This window comes from Microtus oregoni, unplaced genomic scaffold (assembly GCF_018167655.1).
Source record: "Microtus oregoni isolate MIOR12 unplaced genomic scaffold, Mior012 000003F_ref0000135, whole genome shotgun sequence".
Classification (NCBI taxonomy): domain Eukaryota; kingdom Metazoa; phylum Chordata; class Mammalia; order Rodentia; family Cricetidae; genus Microtus; species Microtus oregoni.
In genome coordinates, this window is record NW_024543062.1 from 63,358,501 (window position 1) to 63,384,173 (window position 25,673).

A 25,673-nucleotide genomic window follows, 5' to 3' on the forward strand; every position below is an offset into this window, starting at 1 on the left:
TGAGGGTGTTTCCCTGCCAGGGCTGGTGATACAAGTTGTGTGTTCTGTTTCCAGGTGCCCTTCCATCTTAGTCTGGCTCCGGCAACATGTGCTCAGGCTAGAGACAGACAGTTTAGGTGGTCAATAGTCTAGTCTGGTTTTCCATCCCTTCCCAAGCTCAGTTCATCTCCAACTGTCTTGCCTGGCCACTGACACATGGCATTGAGGAATCAGAAGGTAGAGAGAGTTGGAGATTTTTCTTAATTCTTCTCATTTTTCTCTCTAAAGGGGCAAACTAAAAAAAGTCTGGGAATCCAGCAAGAGGCACAGAAGCCTTAACACCCCTTCCTTCCTACCTTCAGACACTCTTTTTTGCACAGGGTCCTTCCTCAGACCCAGCTCTCTATCACCCTGGTTCTGGCATTTTTTACCACCTCAGACAATCGCATGTTTTTGTGATTCTGTTCTGGTTACAGGCCAGGGTGTCTAGAGTCTGACAGATCTTCCTGTGTGAAAAGCATTCCTGCACCTGTGGGGATTGGCTTCCAAGCTCATGAGAGGTGAGGGAGGAGGACAAGGCAGCCCAGTGCAAGGTTCTGGATGCTTCCTTGCAGAGGCATCTGTGACCTGCAGGAGATGGTGCTCTAGAGAGGACTGGGTCCAGGCACACGCTGGTCTTAAAAGAAGCAGCATGGTTAGGGGTGCCGTATCATGGTAATACCCTAAGAGCTATTTCAAACATGTGATGGGGGGGGCTCGCAATTTAAATCTTAGGGTAAAGTGAGATGGCAGAGACAGGAGGGTGAAAGGGCATAGGATGGCGGAATGGGTACTGTGTGCATGTGGTGTGTGTGTGAGAGTGTGGGCATGTGTGTGCCACAAAACATATGTGCCACAGAACATGTGTGAAGTCAGAGGACAACTTTCCAGAGTCTCTCCTTCCACTGTGAGATCTAGGGACTGAACCCACCATCTCTCCAGCTCCCCTCTGCGTCTTTTTCCTGCAGTTATTTTATCGCTGCTTATCGAAATTGACACCGTCTCCATGACACTGCCAACCTTGGAGCTGAGGGCTTTCCAGAGTCTTCCTCTGCCTTCACCTAGCTGCTCTGGCAGAGAGCAGAGCAGGGCCAAGTATCTACTCCACCTTAACCATGCTCCCAGAGATGGGGTCCTGTTGTACGAATTCGTATTGATCTTAATAATAAGAACCTGGAGTCAGATTCAGAAAGCTGAAAGATCAGAGAAGCAGAGCAGCCAGCCACTAGTTCTTACCTCTACGAAATCCTCAGACCGAATGGGGCATCCTGTGTCTACAAGTCCTCAGACTGAATTCTGAGCCCCTGTCTCCTCCCCAGTCACTTCCCACATCCACCCCCCTAGTGCTGGGATTGAAGGTGTGAGCGATCACTGCTCGGGTCCATTTTTAGACTGATTCAAGGCCCAGGGTGGCCTTGAACTCACAGACATTCCTGTGCCTCTGGTGTGTGCCACCGCTGCCTGGCCTCTAATGACTAACTAGTGTGGCTAGCTCCGCATTCTGATCTTTAGGCAAGCTTTGTTTGTTAGAGCACAAACAGAATATCACCACAGGATCCCCTGAGGACTCTACTGCTAAGTATAACCATCCTCCCCTTCTACTTTCCAAAGGGGCTTCTCTGTAGCCTGAGTCTGCTAGGGAAGGCAGGGAGGGGCTTGACCAAGGCCCAGCTTGGGTGTCTGGGTGGAGCTGCTGCTTGCAGTTCTAGAGTGATTGACATCAAACTGACTCTCTCCATTCTCCCCCACTCCCCCCCTTTCCCAGTGTCCATCCTTCTTGCCTTCCTGACCTCATCTGGCTGAGACAGGAACAATTGAGTGGAAAAGTGCTTCTGAGCACTTCCTGTCCTGCTGATCTGCCAAGCCAAGGGGAGGGGTGGCTGGGGAAAGCTGGGATCACACAGGAGGAGGTTCTGGGGCTGCTGCTTGTATAAGGCGGTGGCTGGAAGAGGGTGCTCTCCACCTTTCACAGTTGCTGGAGGAGGGAACTTAATTGTTTCTATAACAAAGAAATAAGACTCTGAGGTGATACGGATACTAATTAGCTTGTTCTGGAATATTCTATTGTTCTCCATAAGCATATACAATTAGTATTTTGTGTAGTCAATTAAAAAAGAGAGAGAGGGCTGGAGAGATGGCTCAGTGGTTAAGAGCATTGCCTGCTCTTCCAAAGGTTCTGAGTTCAATTCCTGGCAACCACATGGTGGTTCACAACCATCTGTAATGAGATCTGGTACCCTCTTCTGACCTGCAGACACACACAGACAGAATATTGTATACATAACAAATAAATAAATACATATTTAAGAGAGAGAGAGAGAGAGAGAGAGAGAGAGAGAGAGAGAGACAGGTAAGATGGCTTAGTGGGGGAAGGAGCTTGCTGCCAAGCCTGATGGTCTGAGTTTCAGCCGCAGGACTCACGTGGGAGAAAGAGAGAACTGATTCCTGAACGTTGTCCTCTGACCTCCACACCATCACACAAAATGAATTCAGGATAGTAGCCCCAGAACCTGCTTCTGTAATGATTTAGGAAGCTCTAGAGTATTTCACAGGCTCTTTTAAGAGTGGCTTGGGGGATCAGAGGCCTCCTGAACACAGGGGTGAGGGTAGGGAGGTGACTGTCACCTCTGTCTTTCCCCAACTCTCTTCAACACGGAGGTTCTGTCTCTGCTATGTGTCTAGTTCTCTCTCTCTTAAAGACTTTTTATTGTTTGTTTGTGTGTGTAGGGGTGTGTGTGTGTGGATGTGCATGTGTGTGTGTAGGGGTGGGGTGTGCGTACGTACACGTGCGTACGTACACGGGTGGTAAGTGCTGCTTCCCATGAGGCCAGAAGAGGGCATCAGATTCCCTAGAGCTGGAGTTTACAGGTGATTGTAAGTTGCTCCACCTGGGCGCTATGAATAAAACTCTGGTTTGTCCTCTGGAAGAGCAGGGAGCACTGCTGACCACTGAGCCATCTCTCCAGCCCCTGTCCAGTTCTCTTGTCCAGAAACCCAATCAACTCGGGAGAACTTTCCTAGGCGCCTGTCTGAAGTGTGACTAGTCCATATTGCGTGTCTGCTCTGTCCCAGCCAGTCTGCAACACAAATGGGTTCTGGAAGAGTCTATTCCTTGCTGCCCTCAAAACTGAATTACTTTTTGTGGCCAAGATGAGGGAGAAATGTCCTGAAGCTGACTCTCTTTAGAACTGACAATTTCAGAGAGACTTTGTATTTTTGTTGTTGTTTCTTTTGAAACTGTATTATGCAGCCCAGGTTGGCTTGGGACTCAGACAGTTGGTCCTGCCTCCACCTCCTAAGCTCTGGGATTGCAGGTGTGCTCCATCACCTGTCTAGGAGTGACCAGTGACCAGGAACAAAATGGTTGCACAGTTGTTTATAAGGGAGGGTATTGCCAGGGAGCCCTGGGTTGAGACATGCTTAATGCAGAAGTGAATCATTGTGTCTCTACCCCCAGAGGGAGCAGTCGCATGCGCAGGAGGCTTCTCCTAGAAAGCAGGCCTTGGCCTCCCAATACACCACACCCATGCCTTATAGGCTGAACCCTGGCTTCCAAGAAATGTGGCAGCCCGGCTGGAGCAGGAGAGATTTCAATTCTCACCTGGCTTCTCCTCTCCTTTTAGAATATAACCAGATAATTTCCCATCCCCGTTGGGTCCCACCTGTTCGTATCAGCTGGGAATTGAGAACAATAATCTAGGGCTTCCTCTTTGGCTTATATGAAGCGACAGTGGAAACCAGTCAGTGTGTTAAAAAGCTGTGCAAATGTTCAGAGAATATTATTATTGCTGTTATTTTGAGCTTCGTGTATCCCAGGCTGGGCTTGAATTTAAGGAGATGAGGGTGACGTTGAACTTCTGATCCTCTACCTCCACCTCCCAAGTGCTGAGACTACAGGCATGAGCCACTGCTCCTGGTTTGCACAGGACTGAGGTTGAATTCAGAGTTTCACCATGCCAGGCCAGAGCATTACCAACTGAGCTACACCCCCAGCCCCAGGGATTAATAATATGGTTATTGTTTTAGTGAGGGATAAAGAACTGCTGGAGACTAGATTGGAGCTCTAGTTCCCTGGAGACATGCTTTCTTCCAGGGGATGAAGAAAGGGCCACTGGGGTGTGACTGCCTGCTTCTCCATGTTGCCTGCTTTAGACCAAGTCCTGGATGGTCAGATAAACGTCTGTCAACCCCAAATACAAATCACAGGTCCAGATTTTCCCATTTCCCTTCTCCCAGTTCATTCCCCCCCCCCACATAGACTTGGGGGACTCTGCCCAGAGACCCCGAGTGTGGAACTTAGAGCCTTGATGCCCTCTATCTCTCTTCATTTAGTGGAGCACCTCCAGGCCCGACAGAAACCTGTGCCCTCCTTGCTGTGTGGGCAGGGCCTCTGGTTTATGATAGCGATACCCTGTGTTTATAGAGCGTCTTTGTTGTTGAGAGTTTTCTCTCTGTGCATGCTCCCATCCTTCGGAGGGTACAGACTGAAGGAAAAGCTCATGGTGACCTTGGGTCACTCTGAGACAGCCACTGGTTTTGCTTGAAGTCCTGCCGCCAAGGAGTGGCAGGGCCAGGATTTTCCTTTCAGCCTCAGTACTGCAGCTGGGATGAGTGGCTGGCCACTTTGTCAGGATCTAAGAGGTCTGTGCCTGCTTGCCCTGGCTTTGAGGGAGGTCGATTCACAGGAGACCTTGGGCCCTGTGGTCCCTGAAGATCAGTGAGAGCAAGGAGGTGCGAGGTGGACTTGGCCTGGAGGCGATTCTGCTGTGGCCATCTCGTGACTGCCTAGCATGGGCATGAATATGGAACAAGCACCTTGGTGGAATACTGTGCTCTGGCCCCTACAGCAGTGTGTCTCAAGAGGCGGGCTCCGGGCCAGCTTCTTTGATTGGCTGTTGGGGTCTGGGGTGGAGCATCTCCTGGTGTGCGGCACCTTAGGAGCAGGTGGAGGAGGGCACCAGAGCGGGCTGCTCCGTGGGAAGTGGACTATTGGCAGCACGAGGTGGTTCTCATGCACCCTTCCTGGCTGGTAAGGGCTATGAATTCAGGCCTGGGACTGTGGGAGACGGGGCAGCTGACCCGGCTGTTGGCTGGGTTTTCTAGAGGCATCTCTCTACTTCCCTCTCTCCACGCACTCCCCACGGTTGATTCTTTGCTCTCTTCCTTTCTCTCGTTCTTTCCTCTCATCTTAGTCAGTTGTTTGCTCAACAGATTTGAACTCGGGAATGCGCCAAGCATGGCACACTTTCTCCCGTTTCCAAAGGACCCTGGCCACCCCATGCTCTGCTTGCTTCTCTACCTCAGTCCCTAGCTTCAGAACCCTGTCCCCTCCTTTCCTTCGAGATCAGCAGCACCAGGAAGTGCTGAGATGGGAGCAGCCTACAGTGTGTGGGGTGTTTGTCCAAGGTGGGGTTGGCGTGGCCTGGCTGGCTGGGCAGGGTAGGGCAGAGGCTCAGACTCCGGTTCTTGCTTCTTGTGTGGCCTTGTCCTTCCCACACCTACCCTTTCTCCTCTGCCTACGCCCCACTTCCGTCCACTGATGGAGGCAGAGGTAGCAAAGCCAACCCAACGGCTGTAGGTGCTGTTTGGCCAAGACTTCTCTCAGACCTCAGGTACAGACAGACGCCAGAACTCCACCTGCAACTGGCGACGTTCCAGAGGAGGGAGGGCAGGACCTGCCTTCTGAAGAAGGCCTGGTTCCACCAGGGGCTGCCACTTTATCTGGTAGGACCGCTGTCAAAGACGTAGTAGAACTGTAGACAATGAAGGTGCAATGGCAGAGGTTCTTCTGGGAGGGGAAGAGAATTCTGGTTTCTTGTCTCATGTGTGTAGGTGCCTAGGGCCAGAGCCAGGGACCTGGTCAGCTTTGAGGTGTTTATTATATCATGGCCACAAGCTCACAGTGATCCAATTTGTCATTTGTTTTACTCATTTGGCTTTTTGAGATAGATTCTGTTATAGCCCAGGCTGGCCTGCAGCTCACTATGTAGCAAAGGATGACTTTGAACTCATGATTTTTCCTACCCTCACTTCCTAACTGCTAGTATTACAGGCATGTTCCATTATGCCTGCTCCTTTTTTTTTTGGTATTTTTTTAATTTGATACAAGGTCTCACTAAGTTGCCCAAGGCTGGTCTTGAACTCCCTTTTTAAATAAAAAAAAAATATGTTACATTTTATTTATTCATTGTGTGTGTTCATGTGTGCATGATAGATACACATGGAGCCAGAGCACGGTTTATGGGAGTTATTCTCTCCTTCCATCATGGGGATTCTGGGGGCTGCTGAGTCACCCTGCCGCCCACCCCTTGAGCTGTGTAGCCCAGGCAGGTCATGAACATAGCATCCTCCTGTCTCAGCCTCCTGAGTTACTAGGCTTTAAGGCCTGTCCTGTGCCCCCAGATCTAGCTTCTGATTTGTATAGTTAAACAAATGTATTTATTTAAGATGGAGTCTGACTTGGAACCAGGAGCTCATCAGTTTGGCTAGACAGCCAATGAGCTTCAGGGCTCTGCTGGTCTTTCCCCTCCCCTGATTCCTCCCAGGATTTTTTGAAGAGGTGTCCAGGACCCAAACTCAGGTCCTCAGGCTTCCATGGCAGGCACTTTATTAAATGAGGCATCTCTTTAGTCTGGTGATTTATATTAATTAAAAAAAATTTTTAATGAAAACTTTTAAGCTCGTGCAAGGTCAGAGAGAATAATGAAATAACCCTTACATGCCTGTTTCTATCATTTGGAAGTGGTCTCCTGGACAGTCAGTCTTGCTCATTCCCAGCCCTTTCCACCCTCTGGTTATTTTGAAGAGAAACCTAGACAGCTGATCATTTCGTCTCTAAAGGTTCCGACGCTTAGAAAAATGCCGAAATATCATCATCACACCTCAACAAAACTAACAAGTCTCGCCAGTATTTACATTCCTCCATCATGTTTGAAAACGATTTTCCTTTTTATCTGGATCCAGATAAGGCCTGTTCATCGTGATGGGCTGTTTCTACTCTCAGGTCGCTCCTGTCTGCATGCCCCCCCCCCCCCGTCCTAGGTTTGGGGGTGGAAACCTCAGCACGTTGTGTGACAGGGTCTGCTGTTCCCTGTATGACCGGCAAAGGCAGCTGGAGGTGGAGCTTGATCAAGACTAAGGGTCCTTCAGTGGCTTTACCTGGGGTGTGGGGCTAGACCCTGCCCTGTGCGCACCCTATCAGGATGCCCTGTGTCTGCTTGCTTGTTTGGGATGTCAGTAGCCTTGATGATCTCTGCCTATACCCATTAATTCATTACAGACTAATTGCCCATTAATTATTCCCTCTAATTAGACGTTGCTTCTTTGATTTCACAGTAAGTGATCACTCACTTTGGAAAGAGGCCTCTTCCTCCGGGAGGTGTTGTTGTGGAGCCTGAGACCAGAAGACAAGAGGGCGGCTCATTCCCACCCACTCTGGCCTCTGTGGACTGGGAAAGTGCCCAGGTGAAAGTCTAGATGGGGTCCTCTGCATTGCTCTACAGACAAATCTCGAGGCAGTCAAAACCCGAGATACACTTAACAACTTTCTTTCATTTAATTCTGAAATACAGTTCAGCTATATTTAATCAAGTGATTAATGATTAGTCATGAAGTTCCCCTGACTGTCCCTAGTGATTCCTGCTGCCTGTGACCTAATCTATTGTTTATAAAGCATGTGTACATTCGCACACACAGACAGACAGACACACAAACATGTGCACACGTGCATACAGAAAAAAAAAAGATATAGTCCAGTCTAGAGGCTAAGAGCTAAGCTCCAAGGTCAGCTCACTTAGGTATGGCTTGTGGTTCTACCACTGTCTGAATACTTGGCATTGGGCAAAAAAGCTAAATTCTGCCTGCTTTAGTTTTTCTGTAGGCATCGTAAGGTTTATTGTGAATATTTTTTTTGAGGTGGTGTCTCACTATGTATCCCGGCTGGCCTGACATTCTCTATGTAGGCAAGGCTGGCCTTGAATTTGCAGAACTCCCCTCATCTCTACCTCCGGATACTGGGATTAAAGGCACGCATGGCCACAGCCAGCTATTTTATGAATATTAAATGAAGAACTGAGCACAGCACACAGGGGTATGCAATGTGCGTTTCCTATTGTTATGTAAATCACCTCTTCGCAATCCAGCATCTACCTTGGGACAGAACAGTGGCAGACAGCTAGCATTTGGCTGTGTGTTATGGAGACAAGATTCTATCTTCTTTGTTCTGGTGTCCATTACCAAGGAGGTCTATGCTGCCTTCAAGAGCAATTTCTTTTCTTTTCGCCTTGGTCACTCTCATCAGAGAGTTAACTCTAATTCTGAGGACAGTGAAGTTGTGTCTAGAGACATCAGGGCCCCTCCTCTCTGAATCACAGTGAGTGGAGGAGATGTCTGTCCTGGGGCAAGGAACCTGGCTCTCCTGTGGTTGCTCTGTCCTTCTCTGAGCAGGGAAGGAGTGGGGAGGAGGACACAGGGCTTGGCTTAGTACTGCCCCTGGTACTTTTCCTTCCTGGAGGCCTGGACTGTCTCTTACCCTCAGGAAAGTTCCCCCAAGGTTTGGGCCTGGAGAGCTGGGTGAATGAGGCTCCTCCCCGGGAGACTGAGGTCCCTGAGGCCTGGCTCAGCTGGTCACCCATCTGCCCCTGCAGATCAAAATGAAATTTGTGTTAATAAGATGAAACACAACAACCCGCTGGGCAGGAAAGGGAGCGGATCAACCAGAGGCTCTCAGTACTTTCCTGGATTTAACTGGGCCAGAGGCTCCAGCCAGAAAGTCATCAGAGCTTATGACGGGCTCTTATTCCAGCTCCTTCTCACTGGCCAGCCCTGTGCCTTCTCATATGCTGGCCACTGGAGGCACAAGGAGGACCTCACAGGGAGACAGAGAATCGAGAAGAAGGGATAGAGAAGAGTCTGAGCAGTTAGAGAGACTGGGAGAAGAGGGAGCCTAGACAGCGAGGGAGCCTGGGCACTGCTGCCCCGGGCATCCCAGGACGAAGAACATACACCCTGAGCAAATGCAACACTGTGTGTCTGTCTTTCTGGGCTCCAGTCCAGAACATTCTAGAGCTACTTCTTCTGCTGGGAGCTCGGCCATGTGACTCACACAGGTGGAGACCGGTGAGCTTTCCGTCCCGGGCACCAGAGGGCAGGGGGAAACTAGAGAGACGCAGACACAGAAGGAGCTTTTTACCTCATCTTCATGCTGCAGGCTGCTGTGTGGAGCTGGCTTCCTCCTAGAGGGTTCTCTGCCTGAGCACAGAGCTCCAGGGTGTGAGCTATGGGCAGGTCTCCACTCATCTGTACCAGAAGGGAAGAAGGGAGCCCAATGGGAGTAAAGAGGGTGAGTGGGCTCAGTGAGGTCAGGCTGGACTTGTGCCCAAGTCCCAGTGCCTAGCTTAGCACAGAGAGCTCTCCTGGAGTGAAAATGTTAGCGAAGGCACGATCCTTAGGCATCTGGCAGCAGAAGCAGTTGGCTAGAAATATATCTAAGTAGACAGCAGTTCTCCACCTGTGGGCCGTGACCCCTTTGGGTTTTCATATCACATATCATTTACATCGCAGTAGTGGCGAAATCATGTTATGGTTGGGGGCTGCCACAGCATGAGGAACTGCATTAAAGGGTCGCAGCGCTAGGAAGGTCGAGAGCCACTGAGCTCGAGGCTGGTGCAGGGCGTGTGAGCACTACTATGTGCATTGGAACTGCTGTTGGTTCCTCCTGTCCCTGTCCCTCGATGGTGTAGGAGGGATAGTGTGTCGTGCTAGAATCAGGAGAGTAAACACAGAGAGCCCATGGGCTTTTGTGCTCCTTGCTCCTCTCCATGGGTTCCTAGTGCTTTACATGTTGTGGGCACTGACAGCATTTGGCCCGTGATGATGCAACCCAGTAGGGCAGAGGCAAAGGGGAGTTTTATCCATTCAGACTTTTTAGGTTATGTTCCTCCTCCCTGGTCCTAGAACAGGGTAGACCTGCTCTAGCGACAGGGGAGCTGGGTATCCAATGATGCCTTTTGGTCTGCACAAGCCCATGGACAGAGTTGGAGCTGGGCCCCATTTCAGCTGGCAGAAGGAGGCATGGACCTAGAGCTGCAGAGAAAGCTGGTTACTGAGTGCTCAACCTACCTCAAAAGCAGCAGAGAGGAAAGTTGACTTGACCCAAGCCTGGGACAGCCCAGCTGCTCGTGTTAGACTCCCACGGTGAGGAGCTGTGCTTGCTGTGGGCTTAAGGCTTGACGGGTTCATGGCAGCCTAGCTGTACTTAGCATCGACAGCCTGGCATGGTTGGTGCTGTTTCTTCTTATGCCTCCCTTCCAGTATCTGATCACTGAGATCCTTGAAGGACCCTGTGGCCACCTGGATGTCCAGCTCAGAGTCTCCTACAGAGTCTGCGCACTGACTGCTCTAACAATTACCAAAGAGAATGTTCTAGATGCTCAGGATCCTAAAAGGACCTGCAGCAGTTTCGAAAGGTCCTTGTCCTCTAGGTAAGAACAACTCCCATCTCCAGTCAGGTGGGGTTATGATACAGTGTTCTATGTGCCCAGGACTCCCAAGACAGGCAGCTGGACCTGAGGCCTCCCGGCACTGGGGACAGAGTTCTAGGTGCCTCTGAGTAAGAAGAGTTTGTGCGGTGCCCACCGGTTCTTTATCAAACCAAAGACATCACATGTGAGTCATTTATTGGGATGACCATGTCATCCTGGTTTGTTCAGGACTTTCCTGAAAGACGTCCTGTGTGGCGGGAACTCCCTTTAATCCCAGGATAATAGAGACAGTTAGTCACCTGTCCAAGGATTCTCCCTCAGCCAGCCCTTAGCCCAGTTTCCATTTCTGTTTTGCTGACTGAAGGAAAACATGTCTTTTCACCACTTACTTTCCGTCTCCCATGTGCTGATCCCAGAAATCTGGACTCACACAAGGACAGGTATGTTGCCTACCCATGATGCTCCTTGGCCTTTCGTGTCTCACGGGAACACGGAGACATCCGTGTCCAACAGCCTTTAGGTCGGCTGAGGCCTAGCGTGGAGGAGGCTCCTGCGTGTCGGTGGCTGAGCACGCCAGTCAAACCTATGTCAGAGTGTCTTCTCTTCCAAATGATGCCAACCTCGTCTACTCATCGGGTTTCCAGTTTCCTTTCCCAGCACGGTCCCTAACTGTCAGGTGAAAACACTCAGAGTCCGCTTCCCGGCTCCAAAGCCCTCTGCTTTGTATTTTCTTCACTCCAGACCTGTTTTTTTCTCCCTCTGATCCTTAGCTCCCAGAGATTCTTCTGTTGTCATTGTTTGTAGTGCTGGGGATAGAACCCGGGGCACTGACCACGGAGCCATAGTCCAGTCTGTTTGGCTCCTGTCTTCATCTGACCAGTGATTCTGTTTTCTTGTCTCAGTGCCTGTCCCTTCTCTGATGGCGCCAAAGAGTGGCCCGAGCTCAAGTTTCCTGTTGTCCAGCCCTGCCCTTCCCCTCTCATCCCATAGAGTGGTTATTCACAACAGTTCCTTGATTTATCCTATTTATAAACCTTAGCAGCATGTCTCTCCCTAGTGACAAACACTAACATACCCTCCTTAATCCTGTCCACTACTCCAGCCTGTGCAATACTAAAAATATCCTTCCATCTACACCGTCAGACCAGTGAGAGCTGCCCTGTAAGGGACAGGACCTCAGGAGGACAGTAGCTCAGGCCTCTAGAGGTTGGCCTCGAAGGAGATTCACGGGCTCCAAGTGCAGCAGGATTATACTGCACTATCACAGGTTAGGAGGAGGGCACAGGGGACCCCACAGAGCCTTGGGGACTGGAGTGTGTGCTAGGCTTAGGGGACCCCACAGAGCCTTGGGGACTGGAGTGTGTGCTAGGCTTAATTCTCGGTCACTACACTCGGGATTAGAACCCAGACATGACGTGGGTGGCAGGCCTTACACAGTTGCCACCCACGCCCTATGATGACTAGAAGGATCTGAACTTCATTGTGTCTTTTTCCTCCCTCCTCACAGGAGGCTGGTAGCCATCTGACTGCCTTACTAGGTTATCAACAGAACGAGCTGTCTTTGGGATGACACACCGAACAAACACGCACTCTGTTAGGTAGCCTCTGCCCTCTGCCTTTTGTCTTTCCCCAAGCTTCTCATGCGCATGGCAGATCCACACCATGCCTCCTCTGTGCCAGGAACGTAGGCATGATCATGGCGAAGACTGTAGGCCTGCTGCAACACCGTCTTTACCTCAGCTTTGTCTCTGCCTCTTCATCTGGCCGGGGCAGCCGGTGAGGGGTGGGTCTTCTCGGTCCCATCCATTTCCCTAAGGTTCTCATCTGCATGGTTTGGAAGCCATGTGGCCTGAGCTCTAGGGATGACCCGGCTGACAAGCAGAAGGCACTTGGGCAGGCTGTTTTGTCTTTCTGGGCCTTGGCCTGCCTGTCTTTCCAGTGGCCGAACACCTTCTTGCCTGCCCTGTGCTGTAGGAGTGCTGTGCCGTCAAAATGAGTCTGCGATGCTGGTCTGCAAAAGCCAGAGTTCTGTGTAAATTGGGTGCTTGGTGAGCAGAGAGGGGACAGTCCTCGGGAAAGTGCAGTCTAGGCACAGACCTGAGCCTTCCCTGGGAAAGTGTCTGAAGAGCCTTGCTTTGAGCACAGGTTTCCCAAGGGCCAGTGTCTGGTGCTTAGCGCTGCTGGCACATAGCAGTGGCACAGCAGAAACCTGGCACGTGGACACAGGCTTCTCCTTACCGTGTGTCAAGTGGTGTGTTGAAGGTGCACGCTAAATGCAGGGAGGAGATCAGGCCCCAAGGAAAGAAAGCACAGCCAGGCCAGATGTGGACACTGCCAATCAGGGAGGGCTTCCCGAAAGAGGTGGTAAGGTTTAGGGTAGAAGAATATTCATCCTTCAGGACACTCTAGAGGATGGATACCGAAGACTGGGGGATCATTTCTGTGCACTGGGGCAGGAGTCTCCGAAAGAAAGGAACGAAGGTGTGAAGTGTTACGTGGATGACAGCTATAGTTAGGTTCTGAGGGACGAAAATGCCTGCTGGGGCAGAGGGATGCAGAGAGGCATGTTTGAGGAGTGCAGCTGTGGCTGGGGGGAGGGACCCCCAAGATGCCATAGCCTGCTTCTCCCGTTCTTGGTGGGATCTTAGTAGTGTTCTTCGGGAGACCACTTGCTGAGCCCCCAGCCTGCAGCAGCAGTCTGGCCTGAAGTAGGGTGGGAGCTGGCCTGTCCTTGGTCAGGAAGGGGAAGAGAATTCCCAGGAGCGCACATGGCCTTCCGGCCCCATTTCCTCTTTTTAAGCAGGAAGCCTGGGCACACACACAGGTGCTTGCAGTTAAGTTAAATTGTGTATCTGAGGTTAGAGGTGGTGGATAACCAGACAGACCTGAGGCTCTGCTGCCTGCTGTGTGACTTTGAGCAACTTTCCTAACCTCTCTGGCCTAATCACATTTTTTAATCTACAAAATCAAAGTAACAAAAGATTTTGCCAAAGATCTAAGTAGTGATAACAATGTCACACATGCAGGGTAAGGAGCCAGAGCTAGGATGCTTGTATGTTTAGTTTGTTCTCAGTCTTCTGCTAAAGGGGAGGGGACAGAAGGCCCAGCAGAGCCTTCTGGCAACTCCAGCCTCCTGACCGATGGGTGGGGCTGCCGTGTCCACACTATCCCCAGTATAAGAGATCCAGACTCCAAACCTCATTTACTCTCCTTGTATCGTGACAGGCACAAAGTTGGCATCTCTTAGACTTGGCAAGTGAAAGTTGAGATCCTTGTCTTCTGATGTTCTCAGCCCAGCAGAGGATTAGGGAAATAGGGGATCTACAAGGAGCCTTCTGCAGAGGAAGGGAAGACATCTTCCACCCACTCCTTCCTGTAGAGGGGGTGTGGGGGAGCGTGACAGGGTTCAGGCTGGGTCAACAATAGCAGGCGCTACGGACAAGAGGCGCGAGGCAGCCTGGGACTCTTGGATTTACAGGGACCATGCGAGGAGGTGGGATGCTGGCAGCTGGTGGGAGCCTTGAACGCCCACCCAGGGGACTGGATTTCATCCTGTAAAGATTGTAAAGTAGGCATGAGGCAGTCAGCTTGCTCCCTCTCCTCTCCTGGCTCATCCTGTGGGGGCCGTGTCCAATCAGCTGGGGATCAGAGAGGCTTTGTAGCCTGCCTGAGCACACACAGAGTACTTGCTGTGGTCGGAGTAGAAGCTCAAGATGTGGGGTCAGAATAGGAGCTCAGGACCTTTGGCATCTGCTCAGCGGCGCTTCTTGTTGAGACCTGTCCTGTGAGCATCTCGATTTGACTGCTCCTGCTGTCCTGTGGGCAGCTGTGGCCTCTGGCCAGCCCTATCCTGCCCTCTGGCTATCAGGAGCAGCTTTGTTCATTTAAAAAACCAGGAGTGATGGAGCCTGTCTCTTCTTCTCCAGACCCATCCCTCCCCCCCCCCCCCCCCCGTTCTCTGGCACACAGAAGGAGTCACAAGATCCCTTGGAATAGGTTCCATCTTCTCTTCCAGGTGCTTGGTGCCTGGCACACGCCAGGCATGGTTGAAGACCTGTTTTTCAAAAGACCAGGTAGGATGCAGCGGGTAGAGGCGGCATTCTGAAACTTCGGAAGTCACTGATAGCCCCGGCTGCTCCTCCTCCACTCTTCCACTCTGCACGCCTAGGGCGGCCCTGTGTGCCTTCCAACGGTAGGCTTCACCAGTGTGTGGGGAGCAGGGTTTGCACTGAGGGTCATGTGGGGAGAAGTGAGATTCCAGAAGGCGGTGGCACAGAGCCTCACAGGGCTCTGGTATCACCGCTGTCAGTATCCCTGCCTCCTCAGAGTCTGCCAGGGCCTTCTCTACAGGAACCTCCACTGGCTCTGGACTCCTCGGCAGCCCAACTGGTGCTCCTGGTGCGTTTTGTGGTTGAGCGAGACTCCTCACATGAGAAGCAGCCCCCAAAGTTCATGCTAACCTCAGGGGTCTGGGAGAATCTCAGGCCACTCTTGAGTCATTCTCACCAGGCAAGCCCAGGGCAGCCGTTTCTATGTTAGAACATCAGAGGTCACGTCCCACCCTCACTACCCCAACTGACCCACAAACACAGACTGGGCCTCTAAGGATGCTGGGCCTGAAAAGCGGAGCTCTTACATGAGAAGCCCTAGCGGGCTCTGAGAAAGTTGCACACCAGACACCAGGAATGCTGGGGTGAGGGAGACTCAGCCAGCTGGAGGCACACGAGAGTTCTGCTGGAGGTGACATACAGGCAGTTGCCATACGGGAGGACGAGTGCCACTCAGAAATGTCCTGAGCAAGAGTGACAAAAACCAGAAGAGAATAAGATCTCACCCTTCTTCTCTTTGTGAGGGATGGGGATTTGTAAGGGGACAGAATAGGGCTCCCTCCCACTTAAATTTCATAGTTGTTGACAGTAAGGAAGTCCCTTCATTTGACTTTGGTTTCTCCATTTGCTAAGAAAAAAAAAAAAACATTTAGCCTGGGTGGAGGTGGTGCACGCCTTTAATCCCAGCACTTGGGAGTCAGAGGCAGGCGGATCTCTGTGAGTTTGAGGCTAACCTGGTCTATAGTTCTAGTTCTAGGATAGCTAAGGCTGTTACATAGAGAAACCGAGTCTCAAAAATTAAAACAAACAAAAAAAGAAAGAAAAGAAAAGGAAGGAAGAAAGAATGAAAGATAGATAGATAGATAGATAGATAGATAGATAGATAGATAGATAGATGTTTGAGGCCAACCACATACAGGGTAAGAGCAAATGATTTCTGGGTTTGTCTCACAGAGCAGGTATTAGCTGCTGTCCTCTGGAAGGAGATGACTGAACGGTCCTTACAGTGAGCAGGATGGATGTCTGCTCCTTCTGTTCCCAGCGTTGCCCTCTGAGATAGGGGACAACATGTTACAGCTTCAGCTGTCTCTCCTCTGTCCCTTCCCGTCTACATGCTGCTTGGTCTGTGGGGGTGGCGATGAACCCAGGACCTCATGCTGGCGGGAGGGACAGCTTAGATGTTGTCAGGGTAGGGAGAAAGTGAGGGTGGTCTGAGAGGGCCGGGACTGCCAGGAGCTGGGAGCTGACTCAGTTTTCCATCTACTGGGAGCCTCCTCTCTTCTATGAGTAGCACTCACTGTCAGAGTGGCCTGTGAGTCCTGGCCTTGTGGGCTGTACATGGAGAAGTTAGCTGTCCTGACATATCCGGATGGTGGGAAGGTGAACAGGAGGAGAAGGGACCTGTGTCCTTAGTGTTTAGCCTCTAGCTGAGGTCATTCTGCTGCAATTAACAGAGCACTCTGTGGTTACAGCTCTGAGCTGTTCATTATCTCCGACTATGAGAACTGCGTACACGCTATTTCCTGAGTCCCTTGCCTTTAAGGTGAGGACACATGAAGATGCCCCTCTCACAGACAGTGACCTTGCCTTAGATCTTGCTTTTCTCTTGCTCAAGAGAAATTGGTAGCAAAGTAAAACCAGCTGCAGCCTGGTGGTTGCAACCAGATGTGAGAGGCAGAGCTGAAATCCAGGCCCTTCTGTGCAATAATTTAGCCTCTCTGAGCTTCTGTTTCATCCCTTGTAAAGCCAGGATAGGAAGTGTTTTGTGTGGGGATCAGATGAGTGAATTTGGAAAGCCCTTGGCACTATGCTCACCCGCTCAGTAGCCGCTGCTCCTTAGCCACCTCAGCCCCTTGCTCTAAAGCCAGCGGACAAATCCCTGGGAAGCCTGGGGAACTGACTCCACAGGCAGCACCACCCTTCCACACCGTGGCTTCCCATTGGCTGTTCATGTTATGGAGCAACACACCTGGTAATCAGGGTACAGGTCCAGACTGTCCTAGGTGGAGAACTACCAGAAGCTTCCATACAGTGCTTGGCCAAGCCTCTTTTCAACCCCTCTGTGGTTTTTACCATTAACACCGTGTGTGCTTAAAAAGTCACAGATAGCCCTCCCTCTTAACCAAGCCCAGGGCACACTCAGATTCTCTACCATCTCTTCTTCTATATTAAATGAAGCGGTGTGGGGGGGTATTGGAGAGATGGCTCAGCAGTTGAGAACATTGGTTGCTCTTCCAGAGGTCCTGAGTTCAAGTCCTGACACTGGCATGGCAGCTCACAACTATGTGACTGCAGCTGCAGGGACTCCGACACCCTTCCTGACCTCTGCAGGTACCAGGCACACAAGTGAAGCACAAACATACATGCAGGCAAATAAACATACATACAAATAAACATACATATGAATAAGCATACATACGAATAAACATACATACAAAAATTTTAAAAAAAGGACATGTGTGGTGGCACACGCCTTTAATCCCAGCACTCAGGAGGCAGAGGCAGGTAGATCTCTGTGAGTCTGAGGCCAGCCTGGTCTACAGAGCGAGTTCCAGGACAGCCGGAGCTGCATAGTGAGACCCTGTCTCAAAACAATAGGAAAATGTGCTTATCAACCCCAGAAGGTCATTTTCTAGAGTTCTACAGGATGCCCTTAGACAGGAGACCCCGAGGGAAGGAAGTGGTGGGCTTTAATGACGATCTAGTGGTGGTGTCGGGCTGGGGCAGCTGGAGAGGCTCTCGGTGACCGTGGGATGGGATGTCTGAAGAGCATAGACTCACCTGGCAGAGGGGGCCCAGGTGTCAGCCAGGCCTGGCTTTCACTCCTGGGTGGTCAGTTTGTGCAGACTCGCAGGAGAGGTACTACCTTACAGCTTGCCCTGCGGAGAGCTGAGGTCGGGGCTGGCCACTGCTTGGGAAGGTTCTGGAGCTACTCTCTGAACCTTGTCCCTGGTGCCACAGGCTTTATGTTTAGATTAAGCTTTCCTTTGACACTAAAGAGAGATGTCCGTGACTTTGCACAAGGCTGGAAAGAGTCTTACTCAAGTCTGTGGTTGATGCTTTGGCTTCTGTGGGCAGCAGGTTTCCACTGTTGATGATGAATGGGACTGTTTAGGAGAGAGATGGGGATCACAGGAACATTCTCTCTCTCTCTCCCTCTGTGTGTGTGTGTCTGTCTGTCTGTCTTCCTCTCTCTATTTTTGTCTTGTCACCATTTGGTACCCTTGTGCTTTTGCCCCAGATCAATAGAGCAGTTTCCACCCTTGGGGACAGGAAAACCAGAATAGCATGCCTTCCCTCTGGCCCTCTGACTTGTGGTGACATTTTAGCCTATGCTGACTCTTCCAAGGATGAGTGTTTATCTGTCTGTTGTGTGGTGATGAAGATTGAATCTAGCAACTTGTCCATGCTGGGCAAGCAAACCACCACTGAGCCATGTCTCCAGACCTTGGTTTCCTAAGACAGACTCTTACTGTGTAGCTCAGGCTAGCCTAGAACTCTCCATTCTCCCACATCAGCCTAAGTGCTGGCATCACAGGTGTATTCTGTCACACCTAGATGGAGAATGAGTTAACGTCAGTACGGTTGGTGTCTGTCTTAGCTTCCCCAGTGTCTGGGAATGGGTTTCAGTTCTAGCTATCCACACAAAGGTCAAAGCAGTGACTGGCAGGCTAGAGAAGATGGAAAACAGGACAGTGTGGCTTTCCAGAGATGCCCCCATCTTTCTGGAACAAGTTAGCTAAGTTGCCGTCCCTAGAATACAGAGGAGGGGACAGCTCAACCCCGATGCTCAGCCAGATCTGGGTTATGTAAAGAAAACATCCCATGCTGACACTGGGCACAGGTTGAGCATCTCCTGTGTCCGTGTTCTGAGTGTCCTACAGCTAATATTTCTACCACTATCTCCCTCGTTCTCTGTGGGTTTCTTGTGGGTTCAGGAAGGCTCCAATACTCTTTTTATCCTGTGTCAAGAAAGCCAACCTGGCCGTCTCCCCATCATTCTCCCCTGTCCAAGGTTTTAGAAATTTGGGAAATAGCTCAGAGCTCTAGCCGCTCCTGAGGGAGCAAATTCTTCCTGTAGGGAGGGAGTGCACAGACAGCATTGGCCCATTGATTCATGAGATGATATCACCGAGCAAAAGCTGTTTTGTGTGTGTCACATACATTGTGGGACCCACAGTGGCCTCCCAGATTCCCTCCCCACTCTACTTTGTGCATAATAAAGGCATTTCTAACTGCAGAACATCTTCAGCAGCGTGCACAACGCTTGTGTCTATTGCCATCAGCGTCACCCTCCACTCTGTTTAAAGAGAGAGATAAGGCCAGGTAGTGGTGGTGCACACCTTTAATCCCGGCACTTGGGAGGCAGAGGCAGGCAGATCTCTGTGAGTTCAAGGCCAGCCTGGTCTACAGAGCAAGTTCCAGGAACCAGGGATATACAGAAAAATCTGTCTCAAGAAGAGAGAGAGAGAAAGAGAGAGGAGAGAGAGAGAGAGAGAGAGAGAGAGAGAGAGAGAGCGCAGGGACAAGGTTAGGCAAGTTCTGCTCAGTAAGAAGGAATAACTGTTGCCCGCTCCAGCCATCTCCTCGTGTCCTGAGGACACCCCACTTCCTGTGTCCTCACCACAGCATGCCAGAGTGGCCAGACAAGGCTCTGGAGCTTCTAGAGAGGCCAGGCAAGGGAACATATTCTCAGAAGACTGTCCCTCTGGGCTCCTTCACTAGCCCACCCAGTAGGGCTACCATACCCACATTTCAAGGCGCCTGATTAATACTGCTATCTGCAGGAATTGCATCCCGTAGGCGTGTGAAGCCAGTGCCAGCAGATAGTAAAGAGCAGCTCCTAATGCTTCTCTGCAGTCAGGCAAACAACAGGGACCTTTCCAGGAAGCTGGGGGAGAGAGAGCTGTCTGTGAGAGGCTCCTGGGTGGCTGTCAGCAGGCAGCTTGAATGGGTTTCTGCCTTTGTTGTTGATTGCTTAATTAGACACCCACATGGTTCTCCCTGCTAATGACCACAATGCCCAGAAGATCACAGATAAAGTGTGGGTCGTGGAGGTGAGCTCTCTAGGACAGTCAGTCATCCGAGAGTGAGGAGAGTGAGCGTCATGCTGGCAGAGCAATGGTGACTTCTGTGGTCCTGCAGCCCTCTTGTTGCTGAGGGAAATGGAGAAGGGGAGGCTTCTCTTACTTCTGTCTCCAGTATAACTTCCCGTGTGCACTCCAAACCCCGGGCTAAGGGCTTCTCTCTTGAGAAATTGGCATCCCAGTGTTCAGAGTCCTGAGCCAGGGGACTGGAAAGTGCTGGGTCTCAGGGGTGGTGCACCATGATGGGGGCAACCAATGTCTCCCAGCACCTGGCAAGGCAGTGTGGAAGGAGAGAGAGCTCATGGGAATCCTAACCACCCTACAGCATCGAGACCTAGAGCTCCGGTTGCCCAGTCGGGAGCATCGAATGGAGTTGGGAAATAAGGTTTCTGTTTGCAAATGTTTCTGATCTCCTTAGACAGGGTGAGGCCACCTACTGGTGGCTGGTGATTTGCTGCTCATGCCTGGGGGCTGGCTAAACCCTACCCAAGTACTCTCGAGCCTATATGCCTAGGGTTGAGACAGTTGGGATTTCGGACAAAAGATTCCCAGTCCTGCTCCCCATCCTCTTGGCTGAGCCAGCCAAATGTTTGCCGAAAACCTAGACTGCAGAGAACTTGCCCAAACCCAGGTAAAAGTTGCATTTGTGCTGCTCAGGCAGAGGCATGCCTCATGGACTCCCGAGTGCTGCAGCCTGCTAGGAGCCCTTCAGCCAGGCTCCTGCAAAGCTGAAGGCCATGTCCCAACCAGGGACAGGCCGCGCTGCTCCTCCTCTGGTGTCTGAGAGGCTTGCGTCTTGGGTTTAGATGTTGTTTTGATCTGTTTTCTCCAAGCCAGGAGGAATGGATGCCTCTGGAGGGCAGAACCTGGCAAGGGCCTGTGTGCTGTTCCTCTCTTCCATGTTGTGAGCCCTGTCATGGGGTGGGGGTGGGGGCAAATGAAGGGAGGGAGGTAGACAAGGAAACAAGCAATTCTGTTTACATCATAGCCTGAGTGCCTTTATGTTGGGAAGCAGAAAAAGGAATAATATTCAGTTTTATTCAGTTGTTTATTTGTGTGTGTGTGTGTGTGTGTGTGTGTGTGTTGGAAGTATATGGGCAGGTGTGTATGCAGGTGTGATCACCTGTGTGAGTGTATGTGGGGCAGAGGTCATTGTCCTGTGTACTCTTCAGGAACTTCTCTACACCATCATCATCACCACCATTGAGGCTGGGCTTTTCAGTGAAGTTGGGACTTGTTATTTGGGTTATGCTGGCTGGCCAGCAGAGCCCGGAGATCTCAGTTCCCACCTGGCGTCTCCATACACACTCCAGTACATACTCCACACCACGCTTCTGAACAAGGCTATTCTCAGCTCCCACGACACAACGACTCTGTCTTTAAGCACCCTTCGGACATGTTGGAAAGAACACTTGAGAACTCTCGCTCTATTCGGCAGTTTTTGTCAAGCTTTTGCTTCCGAACTCAGGATGTCTCACTGCTTGGTTCCCGGACTAGAAGCAAAAGAGCGTTGTGGCCACGCGCTCCAATCACAGGCAACGTTGCATCCCAAAGCTGTGAGCCTGCTGTCCTGTATTTCATTCCTGGGGCAGGCGACTGTCATTGCTCTGTTTTTCCTGCCTTGCAAGTCTGGGGTCACTCAAACTCCCCACTTCTGAGGATGGGAGTTCTCACTTGTAAAGTCCAGAAGCACAGCCCTGTTTTGTTGGGTCCAATTTCAACTCAGACCTCTCTCCTCAACTCTGACATCTTTCTTCTCCCAACTTTGTGTGTGTGTGTGTGTGTGTGTGTGTGTGTGATGTTCTTTCCCAAAGGTGTTTGCTTTTGTCTGGCCCTGTTTGGCCTTGTGACTCAGAACCAGTTTTTCTCCTACATGGATCTTTTCATTAAGCATATTTATTTATTTTGTGTATATGCATGCATGCATGCACACGCCCCACAGTGCATGTGTGCGGATCAGAGGAAAACTTTTGGGAGCTTGTTCTCTTCTTCCACCATGTAGATTCCAGGGATCAAACACAGAACACTGAGCTTTGGGTGCCATATTTTCCCACTGAGTCATCTCACAGGCCCCTTCTAAGTGAGTCTTTGTCCTGTATTCCTGTCTCCAGCAGAATGGGAGATGGAGACCAAGCAACTCTGCATTCATACTATGTGCAAGTGTAGGAGCCCGGAAGGAAGGCAAGGTGTTGCAAAAGAAATCCATTCCTTAAGATGCTTCAGGTCCCTTTCCTGCATCTCAGGCAGCCTGGGGTTGGCTTTAAACTCACTACATAGCTGGCTTCTCATTTCTGATCTACTTGCTACTATCTCGTGTGTGCGAGGCTTACCAGTGGGTGCTATCACGCCCGGTTTATGCAGTGCCAGGTACTGAGCCCAGGGCGTGTGCTAACACTCTCTTTGCTGAGCTACACTGCCAGCCTTTTAATTTCTCTTTGGTCAATAATCTTCTCATGGGAGAAAAGCTTTCTGAGAAAAGCTTGCTGCTCGTGGCCTTACACACTTGTCATCTCGGCTGTGGGAAGTACAGATAGGGAGATCTCTATGGCTCCCTGTCTGACCAGCCAGCCTGGCCTAATAGGTGAGCTCCAGGCCAATGAGAAACCCTGTCTCAAACAAGAAAAGAAAAAAAGTCCACAAGGGCTGTATGAGAACGGCTGAATGAGCTCAGGAAGGTATGGACAGTACGGAGAGTTGCAGTGCCAGTGGGTCAGGGCCATGGTTCTCGACTTGATTGCAGTTGGGGTGAGAGGCTAAAGAGGGAGTAAGCCAAATTGAGTTGGCAGTTGTAAGTACATTTGGCTACAAAGACATCAACATGGAGGGAAGGGAGAAAATAAAGAACCCACTGGTGACTGTTTCTACCATGTTGGTTACAGTGCTCACAGATGGTTCAGAAAAGTATTTCATGGTGCAGGCCTTTAATCCCAGATCTTGGGGGGCAGAAGCAGGAGGATCTCTGTGAGTTTGTGATGAGCTTGGTCTGTATATCAAGTTCCAGGTCATCTAATACTACCTAGACCTTATATCAGAAAAAACAAGGACAATTAACCCATACAAGCCTTTCTTCTGTTTATCTCAGATCTGCCCCAGCGCCCTTCTTAGAGGTGGTCACCATCACCTATGCCTGCTGTGTCCTTCCTAAGACACACTAAGTTGTGGAGCAGGTCAGCCAAGTATGACTGTGAGCCAAATGCAGCCTACTACCTAATTTTGGATCACCTGCAAGCTAAGAGTGGTGTTTATGTTTTAAATACCTGGAAAAACACCAAAATAAGAATATTGTTTCCTTAGCAGCTCTGTGGGAGCTGAGAACTGAACCCCGGTCCTCTATACATAAAAGCTGTATGAAATTCAGACCTTAGTGAGCAGAAGGAGAGTTTGGCTGACACACCCACACTGGCCCGTTTCTGTCCCTCTGGCTGTTCTTCCACATTGGGAGAGCTGATCAGGTGTAAGAGAGACTGGACCGGAGTGCGACATCGGTTCTCCAACCCTTTTTCTAACACATCTGTTGACTTCGGCTCTAGGCCAGTTCAATCATATTGGTAGTCATAAACCACTTTTAGCCCTATTCTGGGGATGAAGCTCATTGGTCGGGTATTGATTTAGTGTGTACAAGCCCCTGGACTATCCAGTCATTTCCTCCTCCCCCCGCCCCCGTTGTTTATTTCAAATAGTAGAAAACTAAATTCCTTCTGCCTTTGCTCACTGTTTCTTGGGGACCATGCCATATCAACTCTATAGTGTTGTCGGAGGACGATCAAGCTAGCTTCCTTTGGCTTGAAAAGTGTCGAGTTTAAGGTGAACGCCCCAGTGCTCAGTAGGAAGTTGGGCCCCTGGAGACCAAGCTTGGAGCCTGAAGATGGAGATGTGAGAGACAGCTGCAGGGAGAGCTGCAATGTGAGCCTCTGACCTTGGCTTGCAGATCCAAGATTTCCCCCAGCAGAAATGAAGTGTTGCATTGTGACTGCCGTCCCCAGGCCGACTGTCAGAAGGCTGATGGAGAAACATGACTCCAACCCTTGAAGGAACAGAAAATAGTGAGGCATTTGATGGTCTCTTCTTGAGTCAGAAGAAAGCCAAAAAAGCCAAGTGTGGAGCTGCAATGGAGAGGGACCCCGGATATCTACCGAGTGTCTGACATTCTCCTCTTGCCTGAAACACGCTCTCTTGATGAACTGTCCCTGTGAGGTGGCATCATTGACATCATTTTACAGATGAAGAAATTCAGACTCAGAGAAGTCAAGGGACCATTCCCCCAAACCAGCGAGTAGAGTATCTGGCTTTAAAGGCTTCTCTTTCCATTCTGCCAGCCAGGAATGCCAAGTTGGACTGGCAGGTTTTTCCCAGCTTTCCCAGGCCTTTTCATTTCTGGATTCCACATTTCTCAGCATGACTGCTATCGTCTTTTGCTGTTCTCACGTGGCCTGGGTGTGTTCTGTGTGCAAACATAAGGGAAGGGGGTGGACCTCTGAGGGTGCTGTGCAAAATGCCAGAAAAGGAAAGGAGAGTGGTGTGTTTACAAATTTCTGTATGTCAGACCCGCATCTAGAACCAGATCCGTAAAAGAAAATCCTTCCTCAATGCAAAATAAAGTCTCCCAAACTCAGCTCCTAAGCTGGAAGTTTGGCCAGCACCATTGTGTCTGTGGCCACTGTGGTACCTGGCGGGGACTGAGCTGCTGGGGGGACCTGGGCTGGGAGAGCAGCAGGCAGTGCCTCATAGGGCTCTCTCCCTGTGCTGGCTCAGCTCCCTTCCAGGAGCTGCTGTGGCTAAGGGTTGTCTGGTAGGCAGGAGCAAGCCAGAAGCGCCAGAAGGCGGCAGTAGGCAGCAGGCTGAGGAGCAGAGGCATGCTCGGTTATGTCGCGCCTGGCCAACCTGAAGCTTCGGATCCCAAACACCACTTTTTCGGGAGACTTTCTCCCAGGTTTTCAACCAGCATCTCTCTAGTTAGCCCTGGAGCAGAGGGAGAGAGAGCAAGCTGATGCGAGAGTCTTGCATGGAGGCTGGGGAAACTCTTCATTCCAGGGCTCCTTCTCTGTGGGAGCTGAAGCCAAGGCAGCTGTCCTCGCTGCCACCACGGGCACTTCTCTCCTCAGTCAGTGCTCTGCGTCTCTCAGCTGGGTTCTGAGTCTCCACATGGAAGGTAATATTAGGGATCTTGGGGTCTCAGCTAGGAAGGACTGGGGTTAACCACATCGTTCAGGGAACCACATCATTCAGGGAACACCAGAGAGAGGATTACAGCATGGGGGTGTCCGTTCATAGCAAGGATGCGTGTCTCCTTTCACCCCTCTCCCTTTCAAGGTGTCCCCTCTTTCCCTCTGAACAAATATAATCCTAGATCCCCTCTCCTTGGGGTGTTCTGTGGAGATGTCTAACTTCTGGAATGAAATAGGACTTTTTCTGTAGCTGGAATAGGGATCACAGAGGGCCCTGGGTGAGCTTTAGTGCGGCAGGCACTTGGTTCCCCTCTGGTGCAATTAACTAACCGGTGTGGCTTCCGGCACGATCTCCATGTACGCTTACTTTGAACCCACTGGGGGAGTCAGAGCAGTGACAGACAAATGCCAGGAGCACTTTCTTCTTAACACAGGGCAGGAGGGAAGCCAATGCCTTAGGTGGGTGGGGCTGGCATAGTGCCTGGATACAGATATTTGGACGGGATGGTGATTAGCGGCAGAGGGTGAGGCTGGTTGAATGCTGCTCTGGGTTTGTGTGTGATTAGCTGCAAGGGGCAGAGCTTGGCAAAGCAC

General features: G+C 50.8%; 1 protein-coding gene across 20 annotated transcripts in view; it reads left to right on the top strand.

Moving 5' to 3' along the window:
* Plekha6 (pleckstrin homology domain containing A6) overlaps positions 1-25,673 on the top strand; it is a 141,347-nt gene that overhangs the window by 38,467 nt on the left and 77,207 nt on the right. Inside the window, exon 1 of one of the 20 annotated variants that reach the window (XM_041648643.1) lies at positions 4,978-5,047. The exons of the other annotated variants lie outside the window; for them this stretch is intronic. The gene's annotated coding sequence lies outside the window, so the exon portion shown is untranslated. Of the gene's footprint in view, positions 1-4,977; positions 5,048-25,673 lie in introns of those variants that run through there. 20 annotated transcript variants of the gene reach the window in all.